Below are 12,554 nucleotides of genomic sequence, written 5' to 3'. Positions count from 1 at the left end.
CAAAATGTTGAATATAATGGAGCGGGGTAAAAAGAGAACGTGGAGGACTACAGCGATTAATTACTATCAGGAGAACCCTCGGCTCAGTGTGAAGTCCTGTTGAGTAATATGCTGTTGCTGTGTGGATGGAGAGCCAAACTGGACCCTGCTGTGCAGTAACATCTTGTCTCCCCCTTGTTAATTCTGTTTTGATCAAACACACGAGGAGTTGGTTTAGCTGACTGGCAAAGAGCAGCTGGTCACCGTGTTTATAATCAAATTCTGCGAATGACCCATGTGTGAGGTTTTGACACATTTCCACATCTTGTAAAGGTCACTGTATGGAAGAACCACATCAAATGCGCCACACACAATGGAGGCACATAAAATGTAGGAAACTGTATCCTTTAAAAAATTCTCAAGTTATTCTTTAGCCAGCAGTGATTTGGCAGAAAGTAAAAGCCTTCTGACAAATCACTCAAAAGCCTGTCAGCTCTGTACCTTGTTGCTCTTGGGAAGCGTGTGTCTGAGTGGAAACATTTGGCCAAGGCTGCTGCAGACGTCTGATGGCCCCTGAGCACAGTCAGCCCCGTATATCCCAGCCTACTTGCCTCGGGGCTCTGATCATAAGTAGGGGAGCTGGGTGTTGTGTGAGAATAAAAATGAGTTCACTGAGAAGTCAAGAGTCCCCCTCTCCTTCACCCCAACCTGGCACTGACCCTGTGAAGAATATATACTGACATTTTTATTTGATATTTTTTCATCAAGCACAATTCCAGTCTACTCAAATTTGAGTCCATTTTATATTCCTTTCTGTCTTCTTTGGTCTGTTATCTTGACTTCAGTACTCAGAGCGGTTTCTGCTGTCAAACTGTTTCAGAAGCTATTTTGTAATTAGGTTTTTTTTCTCGCTATTTCAACACTTAGAAGTTTAAATCCCCTAAATGTCAGCCTAAATCCTTAAAAGACACTTCCATTTAGATTAAGGAAAAACTCTAATTTTAATCTAACTGTATTTTTCATTTTAGGTGGCCTCACGTTTGCTGAAATAATGTGGATTATTACTAAAGCAGGCTTATTGAACCCTCACTCCCCCTGCAACCCTGTTAGGCTGTCTGAATGTGCCCAGAGCATTGTTAGTGTGGGTAGTTGCTCAGTTTTGGATTTACAGCCCTGCAGTTCCACAGATTGGTCTGCCTAAACCAAGCCTGCTCTTTGAAGAAGACCCATAAACCTGACCACATGCTGCCACTTATTCACAGTAATTAAAACAAGCTGGCGTCCTTAAATTACCAGAGCCTGGGCAAGATGTAAGCCTCACACACAGTCGCTGGTCATGCTTCAGGGAAGTCGTAACTATTGACATCTCCATCCCTAAAATGGATTGCATGTGTTTTGCACCGAGACAGAAACCTTAAGAATCCTGAAAGCTTCGCCCCATGCTCTAGATTTTTTCAGGATGGGTGGCCAGACAAATCCAGTAATTTGGCACTGAGCTTAGTTGATGCTAAAGGGAGAAAATCTAACAAAAGCAATCAGTTGTGTGAAAATGAATTCTCACTTTATAGTCAGAGTTAAACACATTTGCTCTGTGATTTTGCCAAACATCGGGGCTAGGCTGGCTCGAAAGGCCATCATCATTATAAGTTGTGTAGTGTGTGGCTAATAATTTAACATATTGGTACAAATTGAAATGTGAATAAGGTACCTTGTGTCCCTATCACTGGACTTCCTGAGTCTGCATTCGAATTGCCTGGTTTGGATAATAATGAGGAACCGGAGTTCAAACGGGCTGTGAGCTGAAATGGTAATGAGTGTTTCATACTCAGTCACACCTACATAACCTGATGCGGTCTGACTGTGAGCTGGCAGCTTTTTTCCTATTCATTATGCGGTCTGAAAAAGTAAGTAGAGAGGAATAAGTAGGGATAGCAGGGTGGGAAAATTCATATTTTTTGGCAAAAACATGTGTTCCTGCTCAGGTAATTTTCTCTGTCTTTGCGCAGCGAGTGAATAAATGTGACTACGGTGCATAAGATATTTTTATTATATCTTTTTTACATGCTTGTTATTCATTCAGCAGTCTATCCCGTATCATGGTTGGTCAGTACATGCAGTACATGATGCACTGACCTTGTCAAAGCATGATAAGGAGAACTACTCCTCCCCACCACGTGCACTCACCTTGTTTTATCTGTGGTCTTGTAGTCCCATGGTCCAGATTGCTTGTAGATAACCAGTGATTTACATAAAGGCTTTGTTTGGAAACACTGTTTTAAAATGCTTTCAGAATACTGATGTGAGGAGTCAGTGTGTAATGAATATTCATTATTTGGGGGAAAATAGGTTATACACAGTTAAGCAGAAAAAATAAACTATAAAATCATTGATTACAATGTTTTTTGGACATGTTACAGCACGCTACAGTGAGGTTAATCACTTACATGCCTATCAAAGCGTTTGCTGTTTTTCTTTTTAAGGTTTCAGGACTCATATAAGCCTGCAAATTGCACTCAGGAGATTAGTGATCATAAAACATTTCATTATTCCTACAGAAGAGGTGAAAGTATTTGATTAAAAAAAAAAAGCAGCTCACTGAGATATTGTTGTTAATTGCATAGAGAAACAGCCATTCCATCAGGTTGTGCTCTTAACAGATGGGAAGGCGTGACGAAAAAGACCTTTTTTAATTAGTCTGTCTGAAGACATTTCTTCATAACAGACAGCCCCCTCTGTGTTAAGTCTGAGTGGCCACCAGGAAGGCTCTTAGCTGGCTCCCAGTAGCAACCATCTGGTGTACAGCAGAACCGGGGCTACAGGGTGGATCCTCACTCCACTGAGCCACCACATCACCCAAGGACGCAAGCAAAAGCTCATCCTGTAAGGTTTAGTCAGTTTAATCCAGTACCTCGCTGCTCTGTGTGGTGATCAGGGGTCAAGCCATCAATCTACGCACCAAGATATGTAGTCCTGTAGAGATGGATCAGGCATAATGTAATCTTTGTGTTCTGTGTTAAGTATCTATTTATCTATTTCATGCTAATAAATCAAAGATTAGCACGAAATAGACAGATAAATGGGCTTACATTTATAATTCTCCTCATCTAAATTGTTTTTCAGTTACACCTTTCTGAAATAGCAAGACACATTCAGAAGGTAATACTCATCATCATTCTGCAAAAACCCCCAAAACATTTTGTTCAGTATGAACTGTTTCTTTTTGCTACGTAGCTCAGCACATTTCAGTTGTAAGTGTATTAAATGCTCCATCCAGTTCTAGATTAACTGTAACTCACAAAATGCAAAAGCAAACATGCTTCAGGCATTTGTGAAGTGTACTGATAAGATAAATTGGATTTCCTGCCCCTGCCTGGCAGAAGTTATTATATATGCTGTTTAATAAGACCTCTGTTTTTTAAGCTCTGAATGCCTTCTGCCTTCTTCTTGCATTGACTCAAGCTCTCTGGCTACAAACCTTCAATTGTAAATTAAAAATCTTATCAGTGTATACTCTTTGATTTGTGCACTTAGCTGTAAGTGCAAATACCAAGTTATGGTTTTGTGTGCCAGCCTTAAAAACAGTACACTTTTGAGGTCAAAAGGTACAAATGTAACCTCAGTTGTGTCCTTAAGATCAAAACCAATCTAATTTCATGACATTTGGAGGTTAAAAGCAATGGATCCAGTATCGACACCCTTATGATGTCGAGTAAAACATAGTTTAAAAACAAAAATACTGAGGACTTTATTTGTTTCAGAGGAAGAAATGTTGGTATAATATACTCCCACTCCCTTTTTTTGGCATTTGCTTTAGTGTTCCTCTGTGTGATAGTTTTTTGTATCACATTCACATTTTGCAATTCTGCCTTGACTAAAAGAATGTAATCAAAAGACATGGTCCAGTATTCAGGTTCATTTCAATCACTCATAGCCATGTTCTATCTATCATGCTTTCACCTGGCAGTCACTCACTCCTCCAACGTGGGCTGTTTTCATTTACACATGTAGATGATGATTATATCTCTGAGGCTTTTTTTCTTCAGGTGTTTCCATTGCAGTGAGGGCCCATTCATTGTAATCATTGAGATGGAGCGCATTGTCTTGTCAGACGGTTCCAGAGGCACCATACTGGTGACAACCCAAACATGTCTTTGTGTTCCCTCTCTGTCTCCCACATTAGAGTGTGAATTGTGCAGGTTGATGACAGGAGGTTGTCAGTCATTGCAGTGTCTAAAGTGGAATACGTGCAAGTAAAGGGTTAATTAAACAAAATGCAAGACCTTTCTTTGCCATGCCGTTCATACTGTAGCCAATCACATCCCAGGCGCACACTAATCAAACATAGACTGGCAGCTCTGCGCCGCGGCAACAGTTGCTCTGATGGCGGCTTGTCTGGCAGGGTGCGTATGTCCTGCTGTTTGCCTGTTGGAGTTGTTTGGCAGACCGGTGCGGTCCCTCTTTTCTTTAGCTCATATTCATTCACAGCCAAAAGAAGGCGGGCAAATAATGTGTTCTCTGAATTACTGACACACTGAATCATTCCTTCTAGTGTCTGGTTTGTGTAAAAATAGAAATAATTTTGTCCAATGTTTAATAAAGATTAAAGGAGTCGACAGATTTCAGTTACAGCACCTCAGTGTGTATATATATACATATATATACTCATGTAAAGGTCTACTAAAACAGTTCACATGCACATGAATTGTTTTCATGCAAGTACATTATTATTTCCAAAAGCTTCCAGTATGATGCTTAGTGTACTATTCTTGTTGGTTTCACATCTATCTGAAACTTTCCACAGTTGCCGATTGTCTCCCCACATTACATTTTGAATGTGGCTCTGTTAGCATGCTGTCAGTGCTAACTGTAATTTCCTATTGTAGTATGGCAATAAAAAAAAGGCAATTCATTGGGTGTTGCGTGCAAGAATACTTAGGCTGACCCTTCAGAAAAGTGACAGAAAATTTGGTGTGCTTTGCTTGTGGCTGAGACCTTTTCGAGTTGGCAGAAGCAGCTGATTTAAATGCAATGCAACTCTATAAAATACTAAGCACATAGCTTATAAAAGGTTCACAGTGCTACGTTTCCTAGTTTTCTTCTGCTTTCTACAGACCATCTTTAAGCTGAGCCCTCCGTATATGCTGACATCGACTCTTATCCAAAGCTTCAAATATGGAAAATACACGCCAGCAACACTGTCACTGCTCCCTGAACTGATACATATATTGATATAGTTTCCTTTTAAATAACCTCCTTGACCTATCAGTTTCACACATGCAGCCCACTCTTGTCACACTATCGGTACACCGTCACTATTGCAGCAGTAAACAGAAGTGTTCAGACACAGGGTACAGGCTTTGAATGACAGTGATAGTTTGTGAGAAACCCTGGAGAAAACATACATTTGTGAAATTGTAGAAGGATATACGTGGGTGACTGTTATAGCGAAATAAATTGTTATGAAGTGATGAATAGCTTATAATGATCTCTCGAAATCAGAAGATCTATTGACGCCCTTTATTCTTCAGGAAGACTTGCTAATTATTTTTTATATGATTGTGTTGCTATATAGAGCCCCAGATAGAAGATAGTACAGTTACGCAGATCCCCAGAGGAATTAAAATCAGAGTAGAAAGCAGTTTTACGATTGTTTTGTTGCTATCATACATACTAATTCTGTTTGGTTAGCGGTGATATAGTACGAATTGTTTTTACAACAAGTTTTATTTCGAAATGTGGTACAAGAAAGTAATTTAACTTTAGTTCGCTAAGAAAAAAAGAAATAAACTGGATGAAAATCCGCTGAGGATAAAACAAAACATAATGTCCTTGAAAGTGCTCAGCCTCTTTCTCTTCCAGACGAAGAACATTGTTCAAAACTGCAGTCGCGAGATTATTTTTGGTGCCAATTTCCACAAGGTAGTGTTCATTGTGTTTTACTATATGTTGTTCCATAGCAACCGAGATGAAATGGTTATATTGATTTTTCTCGGGAGCAAATTAGGCCTCATGTGGGAGTAACCATGCAGTTCACTCCGCTTTGCCTCTGTTGTGGTATGAGCAACCTTCAGAAGATATTTCTTCCTTCTCTTTAATTACCTCTGGTTACTTGAATGGCAAAATCTGCCCTCATGATTAGCTGTCAGCTGTTTTAAGGCACAGTGCATTGATTACATCATGATCGCTAATAGAAGGTGAAATCTTCTCTATTGATATAGAAGACAATGAATGGAGGTTTTAAATCAACACGACCCCCACACATAAGTGTAGAGAATAAAGCAATAGCAAAGAAATAGCAAAATGTGTTATATGACCACATAGGTAGCTCATTCTTCATCACCATGTCTGAATTATTACCCCTGATTATCTGCTGTATGCACATCATATCTAGATTAATAAAATCAACCAAAGCTGTGAGTCTACCTGCCATATTTTTTTTTTGCCTGAATTAATTATAAATAGATATAAAAAGCTGCAAAATAAATAATTTAACCTTAATTTAAACTGACATAACAAACACTCTGAGCCATTTCTCTGTTAACATGAGTTTTCATATTCAGCTTTGATTAGGTGGAGCTGCTGGAGCTGGAGGCACGTGCCACTGACTGCCCGATCGACAGTACATTAAATATTAAACAGACATTGGCTGAACATCCTGCCACAGACAAGTTAGAGCACCATTTATAGATGTTATTCTTTGTTTATATGAGTCCATCTGAGGATTTGAAAAGTTTATTCTAGGCCTTTGGCTGCCTTAAAATAGGACTACAGTGCTGTACTGTTTTTTAAGAACTGTTTTTCAGCCTTTTATCTAGCCGTCCTTATTGATGGTTGTCTAAGTAGTACTATTTCAGATCATTTGGACACTGAACGTCTCCAATTTTCTACATCTTGCTTTTTTGCGCATTTTTAATCATTGATCTTCTCTATGGGAATGTGACTTGCCTGCTTGGACAGGTGTGTCTATGCCTTCTGGCATACGAGCCTCTGAAGCTCCACCATCCAGACGTTTTGCTTGGGAGACTTTTGGCGCTCGTATGGTGGTCCCTCCTTCCATCGCCGCAGCTCCTCAAACACAGTTGTTCATGAATATGGATGCAAGCAAGGCTCCCTGGCACCATTAATGTGCCACAAGCCCATATAAATCACATCACCATAAAACCTCCAAATGCTCTGTTAGAGAAGGTAACAAGAAGACAAATAATTCTCGAAGAGAAAAAACCCCAGTCTGCTTTTATTTCGCATCCTTGTTTTGTGTTGTCTCAACATTACTTTACAGTTGTGAAGTAGTGTGCACGGCCTCAGATATCATGTGACATGGATGAATGCAGTAACACACAGACAGTATATCATGGCTGAAGTGTTGAGGGGCACTCCTGCACTGCTGCAGCTGATTTGAAGCTCTCCATTTCACTTTGAAAAATGAGCGCACATCTTCAGCTCTCAGTACCACTTCTGTGACAATCCTGTACTACTTTTTTTTTTTCATATGATGGTCAGATTTTGCAGTAATATGTGATTATTACTATGGGACTCTATGGGAGTCCTATAATACTAATGAAATTTGACTCTTTATGAGAGGATTTTAAAAATTCCCATTATCTCTCTTTCTCTTAGTGGAAACGCCGTACTTGGCTCGATGAAACAGGTTATATTTCCAGCAAGTGGAATGAGAGAGGGCAGTTTAAGTAAGCAGGTGAGTCTCAGGCAGACTTTTCAAAAGGTCTCGAGCAGAGGAGAACACAGGTGAGATTTAACTCGAGCAAACCGATCAGAAACGAAAGGTCTGGGAAAGCTATCATATGAGCAGGTTAACAACTTGGTGAGGAGTAGTGGTGAAGACCGAGCTTAAATGCCGTGTTGATTGCAAGTGGACGACGTGTGCCTGCCTGGGATTCCTAGAAGACCACGCCCACCACTAGAAGAGAGAGAGGTTAATAGCCATTCAAGTACAGGTGTATATAGTCGCTTGTTAAGACCTACTAACCCGAATCTGTAGTGTTCTTGAATGGGATCATTTTGACTTTGGTCTATGTGTGTGTTTCACTTAAAAAGATTTATATGTATTTTACAGACATTTTCTGTACAAAGCTGCTTAGTTTCAAAATGACAAGGGGATGATTTAAAATAACTAAATAAATAACTGAAGGTGTTTCCATCAAAAGCGGCTGCCACACACTTTTGCCACACTGCAGTGTAATATCATCCATTTATGGGTTTAGGTTATAAGTGGAGGGGGAAAAATCCACTTGACTTGTTTATTTCACAACTGTTGGATTTTAAAGTCCTTCTCTGGAGCTTTTCTTTCAGCTTTTGAATGAAACCTTTTCTGGTTTATATTTCAGTTTCAGCTATATGGACCGATTCTCTGCAGCACAAAAGAGAACACAGGGAAATGCCTCGTGTGTTCTTTTCCTTTTCTTCCATGACAGTGCCACCCACCCCCCTGCAAACATCTGATAAGCCCCCATTTCCAAAAAGGAGTGCTTGGACTTTAACTTTTTGCTCTCTTTCACTCAGCCTTCCCTATTTGAAATACACACATGAATATGAAGTAGCATGGCCTGGATGAGGCAGGCAGGCATCTTCTCTCTTCTCTGTGAAACTTCAGAGGAGGTTCCTTGCGGGGGGTCTGGACTGGATGGTGGGGGAAGGGAGGTGCCAGTGCCAGCCTTCTTCAGAAACCTGGCACTTTTGTCTTTGGAGAGAAGCCATGCAAAATTCATTGTTTTCACCCTCCAAAGACAAACGGTGGATAAATATTTTTGAAGCATATGTATAAGAAGAAGAGAAGGAGTGATGCCCTAACTTTGTGCTGAAGCATATTTATTCTGTGGGTGTAGACATTTTCACTTTTGAGGTTTATGTCATCTTTTTAAAACAGAAATAGGAAATCTTTAAATCACTTTTTATTAGGACATAATAGGACATAGTTTAGTGCAATGATGAAAAATCGCACACTGTGGATTTTCCTTGTGTTGCGCAGGCTTACTCGACATAGTAAATAGAATTGATCCTTCAAGCTTTCTTCACTTTAATAAAGTATGCATTGCTCATTGTGTTGTACAGTAAAGCAGCTGTAAAACAACAGTGATTAATGCTTTATTTTGATGCATTGGTTCTTTTGTCACTTATGTTTTATGTCTGATTAAGCTGTGATTTCCTCAGGGATGATCCACACAAGCGAATCATCCTTTTAGAGATGTGGAAATCCCAACAAATTTGCTGAAAATGATACCCCGTAAGTGAATTAAGACAACTTTAGAGCAGTGCCCACCTACTTCACAGCAAATTGAATTAACAGTAGGCGAATGCTGATTTTAACCAAGTGATGTAATTACAACTACAGGTTGGGTGCTAACGCAATTATCAAGCTGAGTGAATATTCCCAGATCCGATTACGATGGTGAACTTCAACCCCCTTCAGACTGAATAAGACATAATTTATCTATAAAGAGCAGTGCTGCACCTCCATTTGTCTTTGGCTTGTCTTTCATAGGACGACTGATACTTTTTTTTTCTTTAAATGTAATCTTACTCCTAAATTGCAATTAATCTAATAAGTTATTTTGATTTTTCAGATAGTTCCAACACAGCTGCATGGAGCAGATTTGGGAAATATTTGACTCATTGCTAAGAAGAGCCAAATATAGGAAAAAGGCATAGCAGGGAAATCAAATGAACGGTTTAATATTTGCAATTTACTTCCCCTACCTACGAGAAGAGGTGACTAGACTTGTTTTCTGTGTTAAGGGGTAGGGATGGGGTGGGCTAGCTCCTTGGACACAGGTCATTATTATTGCCTTAGGTCAGGATTATAGAAAAGCTAACAACAAGATATGCAGTGGGGTGAAGATGTACATGGAGCAAGGTTGAGCACGGATTGACTCCTTAATGTAATTACACCTACTCAGGGGAGAGGAGGAGACAGAAGTGGGCTGCGGATTTGGGAGAGTGATGTGACAGCCTCACAATAGAGAGCAAAGGAGTGTCAGCAGACTTGTCTTCCAGGGTGAGGGTCGGCGTCGTGGCCTTAGGCCACACACAAGTGATTAAAATATCCTGGCCCTAGGGCCTGGAAACGGCACAAACAAACGCACAGCGCAGGACCTGAAATTTGAATAATGGGACATGAGTGCAGTGCATACAACCCATTGTTATCTCGGTGCTCTGCCTTCAAGCTCATCCAAAGGACTGACTTGCATACAAATTCCTGAGCTTGAATTTGTGTGCACAAAATTGAAGATAAATTGTGCAAGTGTGTGACTGATACCTAATGTTTAGCAAGAATTTTTGCAAAGGACATTATTTGCGTCAGGTGTTATTTCCTGTGCAGATGATTTAGCTTTTGCTGCCTGACATGCAGTCGCAGAATGGATTGCCCACTCTGGGGTTGGCACTCCCTCACACACTGAGAGAGAAAAAGCGGGAAAGAAAGGCCCTTTGATGAAAGGACAGAACCCAGCCCCCCACTTGCACTCCTTTCCTCCCTCCTTCTTTTCCTTGCCCTGTGGAGCTAATCTGACAAAGAGGAGCCAGCATCAGCCAATTTACACTAGCAGCAGCTTTTCTTGTGCTGCGCCATCTTTCAGTAGCCTTGCCTGTGTCTCTACCTCCATACACCTCTCCCCACCCCCTTCTTTGTGTATACACTTGTTTACAGTGTTTGTGCGTGCACAGTTGTTGCTGTGCATGCAGTGGTGGAATAATGTCATGTACAGTAACATGAAAGACGGTCCAAGCCCTGGGGCTGGCAACACCTGCTTCATACCAGCTAAGGTATTGCCACCTTCACTCGTGTGCCCCCAGTTATTGTGCAGTCTGTCTCTGGTACACACATAGCGTAGGTTTCCATTATGTTCTTGAATGTGCCTCTGAACAAAGAAAACAGATTAAGAGTCCTCCATGATTGAGCTCCACTCTCCCACCTTCCCACCATTTTGCTCAGCCTCACTCTGGTGTCAAATGATCATCCCTTTTGGATGCCTGTGCATATCAGTACCTCATGAAAGATGAAAAGTGGACAACACATCTTTTAGTTATCAAGAGGACGTTTATACAGTAAAGAAAATCTGCACGTCTTGCCCACATGGCAGATGAACATAATGCGTTCTCACTGTAAACAGTAATTACTTAAACACGAGCTATTGTTGTACTGTTTATAGTGGCTTTAGGCATGCTGGTAAGAGATCCCTGATTCTGCTTTGTGTTGTTATGTCTCAAATAAATCCTTCAGATACAGTGACTCTCTCTCAGTTTAAAGCAAATGCAAGCATCATGGTCCATCAATTTTTCTCCACCAGGCTTGCCCATACCAATTAAATCAAAGTTCATCTCAGCCAGACATTAATTATTTAATGAATGGCATCTGGGCCTGGTGTGGCAGTGTATGCATCTGCGCTCAAACGGGAAAGAAAGCTAAACTGGTATAGTCTTTTTTAGTTCCTCCCTCTCCTTAGTATTTCTAAGTAATATGTCTTCCTCTCTAACAAGGACATATCAGCTTTGTTATCTGTGATATTAGTTGTATTAGAAGGTTTTGGATAAATTTCACAGCCAACAGTGGTTAAATGCTGAATTGTTGTTAATGTATGCCATTTTTTTCCTTGTACCAGTGACAAATGTAAGCTGTTGGGTATCAGTGGTGAGGTGTTTTGGATATAATAATATTGCAATTAAGAATCAGAATGCTCTGTTCCTCTGAATTTTTTTTTTGCCTAGTTTCTCATAAGATGCTGGTCAAAGGTGAAGGAGACCAGACTCATCCTCATTTACACAATGATGCATCAGCACTTTGTCTGTGCCGGGTCAATAGAAGTCTCCCAGCATCCAGTGCAGCCTGTCAGAGTCAATAGACTGACTGACATGACATGTCCTGCACCACTGATTGAATTAGTGGCCATTTGTCTGCCATGATTGTCTTTCTGTCATATCATTGTTAATCTTGTAGTGGGTGTGGTCTATTGTAGCTTCGTGAGATTTGACAAAGCAGAGATGAACACATTGGGTTTTTCTTAGTCATATGGATGCCACATATTACTGTTAAACTTATTTAAGTTCCTCAGTATCTTCATTACTTGAACAAATTACTTATATCTGTCTACTGTAAACATCTGACTTTTCGTTGAGCAGAAACAAGAAAAAAAGGACACCCACAAACCTCAAAATAACATATTTATAGAATAGAATAGCCCTTTGTTGGTCTGAGTAGAGTCTGTGTGAGTGGCCTGGGTGATGAGGGTTACTCAGACCATATGAGTTATTAATTAAAAGCAATGCTCACTAGAGACAAGTTCGGTTTTTATTTTTCTGCAGGATCTTATTCCTCTGTATGCTCTTAACTTTTATCTGTTATTCTTATTATTGTGTATATTTCCAGTTTTTGTGTTTTTATTTGTTGTACAGTGTCCTTGGGTGCTTTGAAAGGCGCTATTTTAAATAAAATGTATTATTATTATTATTATTCAAAATGCATTAGCTGTAAAGTTAGACTTCTGTAACAATGGTGGCATCAAGACGCAGGTGCATGTCCTTGTAAAGCCTTCATCATAATGATAGGCAAATGTGCTGCTTTA

Source organism: Simochromis diagramma, unplaced genomic scaffold, assembly GCF_900408965.1.
Source record: "Simochromis diagramma unplaced genomic scaffold, fSimDia1.1 OVJJ01000304.1, whole genome shotgun sequence".
Classification (NCBI taxonomy): domain Eukaryota; kingdom Metazoa; phylum Chordata; class Actinopteri; order Cichliformes; family Cichlidae; genus Simochromis; species Simochromis diagramma.
The sequence above is the reverse complement of the archived record's forward strand: the minus strand, read 5'-3'. Positions refer to the sequence as shown.